Source organism: Aquarana catesbeiana, linkage group LG11, assembly GCF_042186555.1.
Source record: "Aquarana catesbeiana isolate 2022-GZ linkage group LG11, ASM4218655v1, whole genome shotgun sequence".
Lineage (NCBI taxonomy): Eukaryota > Metazoa > Chordata > Amphibia > Anura > Ranidae > Aquarana > Aquarana catesbeiana.
Genome location: NC_133334.1, coordinates 7477574 through 7484119, shown reverse-complemented (window position 1 = coordinate 7484119; position 6546 = coordinate 7477574). Strand labels below are relative to the sequence as shown.

Below are 6546 nucleotides of genomic sequence, written 5' to 3'. Positions count from 1 at the left end.
ATAGGACCAAAGCAGAGGGAGGGGAACACCACTGGGAATGGCAGGAATGACGGCACATGTGCCTGGCAGCTACAGGGGGAAGGGCAGAATGCCTGCTAATATCAACTATGACATCATTATATTTGTAGAGAACACTGAACCAGAGGAGCTTACACTTTAATGCCCCCCCCCCCAACAGTCACACACTATTATTATTATACATTTATATAGCTCTGACATATACCGCAGTGCTGTACAGAGAACACTGAGCCAATCACATCAGTCTCTGTACAGAGGAGCTTACACTCTAATGTCCCCTCCCCCACAGTCACATCAGTCTCTGTACCAGAAGAGCTTACACTCTAATGTCCCCTCCCCCCCACAGTCACACACTATTATTGTACATTTATATAGCTCTGACATATACCGCAGTGCTGTACAGAGAACACTGAGCCAGTCATACCAGTCAGAGGAGCTTACAATCTAATGTCCCCTCCCCCACAGTCACACACTATTATTATTATTATTATACATTCATATAGCTCTGACATATACTGCAGCACTGTACAGAGAACACTGAGCCAATCACATCAGTCTCTGTACAGAGGAGCTTACACTCTAATGTCCCCTCCCCCACAGTCACATCAGTCTCTGTACAGAGGAGCTTACACTCTAATGTCCCCTCCCCCACAGTCACATCAGTCTCTGTACCAGAGGAGCTTACACTCTAATGCCCCCTCCCCCCCACACACACACACACACAGTCACACACTATTATTATTATACATTCATATAGCTCTGACATATACTGCAGTGCTGTACAGAGAACACTGAGCCAATCACATCAGTCTCTGTACAGAGGAGCTTACACTCTAATGTCCCCTCCCCCACAGTCACATCACTCTCTGTACCAGAGGAGCTTACAATCTAATGTCCCCTCCCCCACAGTCATATCAGTCTCTGTACAGAGGAGCTTACACTCTAATGTCCCCTCCCCCACAGTCATATCAGTCTCTGTACAGAGGAGCTTACACTCTAATGTCCCTCCCCCACAGTCACATCAGTCTCTGTACCAGAGGAGCTTACACTCTAATGTCCCCTCCCCCACAGTCACATCAGTCTCTGTACAGAGGAGCTTACACTCTATTGTCCCCTCCCCCACAGTCACATCAGTCTCTGTACAGAGGAGCTTACACTCTAATGTCCCCTCCCCCACAGTCACATCAGTCTCTGTACAGAGGAGCTTACACTCTAATGTCCCCTCCCCCACAGTCACATCAGTCTGTACAGAGGAGCTTACACTCTAATGTCCCCTCCCCCCACAGTCACATCAGTCTCTGTACCAGAGGAGCTTACACTCTAATGTCCCCTCCCCCCCACAGTCACACACTATTATTATTATACATTTATATAGCTCTGACATATACCGCAGCGCTGTTAAGAAAACACTGAGCCAATCACACCAGTCTCTGTACAGAGGAGCTTACACTCTAATGTCCCCTCCCCCACAGTCACACACTATTATTATTATACATTCATATAGCTCTGACATATACCGCAGCGCTGTACAGAGAACACTGAGCCAGTCACACCGGTCAGAGGAGCTGACACTCTTTGTGGCCCCGGGCTGGTGACGCAATCCCTGTGGGTGAGCTCCTGTTGTCCGGCCCCGGGCAGGCAGTGACCCCCCATCCTTCTCTCCACACTGGAGGATCCAGAGAGGGCGGAGATGAGAATCAGGAACAATTCCTGTGCTGCTCGGGGTGGGAGCTGACGACACACAGAATACAAAGCTCACACTCGGTTTCTCCCCCCCCCCCAGCACTGTGCCCAGCTCAGCCTGGGAACCGTCCACCGCTGGGAGGTCACACATGGTGGGGTCCCATCCACCCCCAACACACCCCATGCGGCTGATCCCCGCTCCCCTCAGCATAGGACGCAGGATTTTGTGTGGGAAATACAAAGATGGGTCGCAGACGATGGATCCACCTCCCGGAGGTAATGAATTAACATTCCGCCCTCAACTTTCTTTTCTTTCTTTTCTTTTGTAACAAACTTCCAGAAAATGTAACTTTTGCCTCTTTCGGCGACTCCTGGCGCTTTGTGGCGCCCCCGCCGGGCGCTCTCGTCGCCTTTCGAAGTTCTTATTTGTGACGGATTACGGTCGGCGTGCGGAGAGGGTTAACGTCTGAGCCGGTTACACATCGGGCAGTGATGTCATCGCTGGCTGGTTGGGATCTTTTTTTTTTTATTTTTGGAGCGATCGCCTCTTGTAAGCCAAAAAAAAAACGCAGAACATGGATTGGATTTGGTGCGACAAATAGAACTGGATCAGCAAGTTGCCAGTGAAGGCAGCCGGCTTCCCTTTTATTGGACTGTTGTTCATTGTTTTGAGTTTTTTAGGAAAGTTCCTTAAATTTTGCGATTTGGTTCCGCTTTGTGGTCGGCGAGTTTTCTGGAATCCGCTCCTCAGGTGACCCGAGCGCTATTCTTGTCTTTGGTGGTTTCCGAAGTATCGAACCCGCCGCGTGATTCAGGAAACAATTTGTATTGATTGGAGGAGTTTGGCCTTTGTCTGCACAGGGGGAGAAAGTCTATTTCTGTATCGGAGACGGAGCGGGGGGTCTGCGTACAAAGGACGCGCGCCGAAACGTCTGGGGGCCCTCTTATTTTTTTTGGGGGGGGGGGTTGGGGGAGAATTTCCTTCTTTTGATACATGAGCTTTGTGACAGTCAAGTTCCTGTGTTTTGTACGTCTTTCCCTTTAAAGAAAAATGTCTCCAGGAGGGGATGCGGCTTGTGAAGGCTGCACATGGCTTGGGATTAACTCCCTCAGTGCCGGGACCTTCCTAGGGGGAGGAATGGCTGAGCGAGAGCGCTGGAGCTGGGGGCTCCTAATAATGCGACTATGATTATTATACATTTATATAGCTCTGACATATACCACAGCGCTGTACAGAGATCACTGAGCCAGTCACATCAGTCTATGTACAGAGGAGCTTACACTCTAATGTCCCCTTCCCCACAGTCACACACTATTATTATTATACATTTATATAGCTCTGACATATACTGCAGCGCTGTACAGAGAACACTGAGCCAGTCACATCAGTCTCTGTACAGAGGAGCTTACACTCTAATGTCCCCTCCCCCACAGTCACATCAGTCTATGTACAGAGGAGCTTACACTCTAATGTCCCCTTCCCCACAGTCACACACTATTATTATTATACATTTATATAGCTCTGACATATACTGCAGCGCTGTACAGAGAACACTGAGCCAGTCACATCAGTCTCTGTACAGAGGAGCTTACACTCTGATGTCCCCTCCCCCCACACATCAGTCTCTGTACAGAGGAGCTTACACTCTAATGTCCCCTCCCCCACAGTCACATCAGTCTCTGTACAGAGGAGCTTACACTCTAATGTCCCCTCCCCCCACAGTCACATCAGTCTCTGTACAGAGGAGCTTACACTCTAATGTCCCCTCCCCCACAGTCACATCAGTCTCTATACAGAGGAGCTTACACTCTAATGTCCCCTCCCCCCACAGTCACATCAGTCTCTGTACAGAGGAGCTTACACTCTAATGTCCCCTCCCCCACAGTCTCACACTATTATTATTATACATTTATATAACTCTGATATATACCGCAGCGCTGTACAGAGAACTCTGAGCCATTCACATCAGTCTCTGTACAGAGGAGCTTACACTCTAATGTCCCCTCCCCCACAGTCACATCAGTCTCTGTACCAGAGGAGCTTACACTCTAATGTCCCCTCCCCCACAGTCGCAGTCTCTGTACAGAGGAGCTTACACTCTAATGTCCCCTCCCCACAGTCTCACACTATTATTATTATACATTTATATAACTCTGATATATACCGCAGCGCTGTACAGAGAACTCTGAGCCATTCACATCAGTCTCTGTACAGAGGAGCTTACACTCTAATGTCCCCTCCCCCACAGTCACATCAGTCTCTGTACCAGAGGAGCTTACACTCTAATGTCCCCTCCCCCACAGTCGCAGTCTCTGTACAGAGGAGCTTACACTCTAATGTCCCCTCCCCCACGGTCACATCAGTCTCTGTACAGAGGAGCTTACACTCTAAAGTCCCCTCCCCCACAGTCACATCAGTCTCTGTACAAGAGGAGCTTGCACTCTAATGTCCCCTCCCCCCACAGTCACATCAGTCTCTGTACAGAGGAGCTTACACTCTAATGTCCCCTCCCCCACAGTCACATCAGTCTCTGTACCAAAGGAGCTTACACTCTAATGTCCCCTCCCCCACAGTCGCAGTCTCTGTACAGAGGAGCTTACACTCTAATGTCCCCTCCCCCACAGTCACATCAGTCTCTGTACAGAGGAGCTTACACTCTAATGTCCCCTCCCCCACAGTCACATCAGTCTCTATACAGAGGAGCTTACACTCTAATGTCCCCTCCCCCACAGTCACATCAGTCTCTGTACAGAGGAGCTTACACTCTAATGTCCCCTCCCCCACAGTCACATCAGTCTCTATACAGAGGAGCTTACACTCTAATGTCCCCTCCCCCACAGTCACATCAGTCTCTGTGCTTCTCATACAAGAATCGCGCTATGCGGGGTCTTAATGACAGAACAGCAACAAGTCCTCACACTTTGAGATACTTTGGATTGCAACTTTGATGTGACTCTGGATGGGTAATGACTTGGATGCGGCTTTGGCTTTGACCACTGATAATGGACAACTGTTTAACAACTGTCACATAAATGACATTCAGGTGCAACTTTCATGTGACTTTTGAGGGTTAACATTGAAGTTTATGGCCCTCAAGTCTCAGGAAAGTCGTACCCAAGTACTGCAGGAACTACTTTTTGAGGTCGCTGTGCCTTTAAGTCGCATGGAGATGAACAGTACTCATTGGAAGACATGGGGTGCGACTTGTCATGTGACTTTGATGTTCAAAACCACATGACAAGTCGTACAAGTGAATGGAGCCTAAAGGGTCAGTCCACCGGAACCCGTGTTCTGGGTCATCATTCACTTCTCCGCGTTTCTTGAAGACCCCCAACAATCCGTTCTTGGCTTTTATCAACGTCCTGTTCTGCCAAACTTTGGTTACATTGTATTCAATTCATGAAGAATTAATCATTTATGGTGAGAACTCCTCATAATGGGCACAGCGGGTGTACAGACCTGGGAACTCAGCACAGGGATGGTGAGAACCCCTCATAATGGGCACAGCGGGTGTACAGACCTGGGAACTCAGCACAGGGATGGTGAGAACCCCTCATAATGGGCACAGCGGGTGTACAGACCTGGGAACTCAGCACAGGGATGGTGAGAACCCCTCATAATGGGCACAGCGGGTGTACAGACCTGGGAACTCAGCACAGGGATGGTGGGAACTCCTCATAATGGGCACAGCGGGTGTACAGACCCGGGAACTCAGCACAGGGATGGTGAGAACCCCTCATAATGGGCACAGCGGGTGTACAGACCCGGGAACTCAGCACAGGGATGGTGGGAACCTCTCATAATGAGCACAGCGGGTGTACAGACCCAGGAACTCAGCACAGGGATGGTGAGAACCCCTCATAATGAGCACAGCGGGTGTACAGACCGGGAACTCAGCACAGGGATGGTGAGAACCCCTCATAATGGGCACAGCGGGTGTACAGACCCGGGAACTCAGCACAGGGATGGTGAGAACCCCTCATAATGGGCACAGCGGGTGTACAGACCCGGGAACTCAGCACAGGGATGGTGGGAACCCCTCATAATGGGCACAGCGGGTGTACAGACCCGGGAACTCAGCACATTGATGGTGGGAACCCCTCATAATGGGCACAGCGGGTGTACAGACCCGGGAACTCAGCACATTGATGGTGGGAACCCCTCACATGATGTTCGTAAGTTGAGGATGTTGATGGGCGGCGCGCCATGGTGGATTCGGAGTGACGTCACATTCATAAATAATTTCCTGACGAGTCACAAACACAGCCGTAGGATCATTTTTCAGAAAAGCTCTGAATATACAAACACCTTCTGATTCCATTTTCCTACCTGCAGAATTTCTCCACACCCTCAGAGACAAAGGATCCTGGAGGTGTGGATGGTGAGATCTGATAACATTGGACCTTTCAGTCACTTTAATGCATAAATAAATCCCAGACACGTCACAATATACACTAACAGAAGCATTTTTTCAAAGAAAAGCTTCACCTTTTATCATTAAAAGCCATCATTTCCTCAGTCCCCCCTCCCCCAGTGATCAGACTGTACATCGTAACTTTGTAGAAGGAGGAGGAGTCATTTCCTCAGTCTTCCCTCCCCCCAGTGATCAGACTGTACATTGTAACTTTGTAGAAGGAGGAGGAGTCATTTCCTCAGTCTCCCCTCCCGCAGTGATCAGACTGTACATTGTAACTTTGCAGAAGGAGGAGGAGTCATTTCCTCAGTCTCCCCTCCCCCCAGTGATCAGACTGTACATTGTAACTTTGTAGAAGGGGGAGGAGTCATTTCCCCAGTCTCCCCTCCCCCCAGTGATCAGACTGTACATTGTAACTTTGCAGCAGGTC

General features: G+C 49.5%; 1 protein-coding gene across 1 annotated transcript in view; it reads left to right on the top strand.

Annotated features, from left to right (window-relative positions):
• Positions 1 to 1709: 1709 nt before the first annotated feature.
• DENND2B (DENN domain containing 2B) overlaps positions 1710 to 6546 on the top strand; it is a gene marked incomplete in the record, with an annotated part of 128496 nt that continues 123659 nt past the window's right edge. The window contains 1 exon segment of the mRNA XM_073603977.1: positions 1710 to 1977.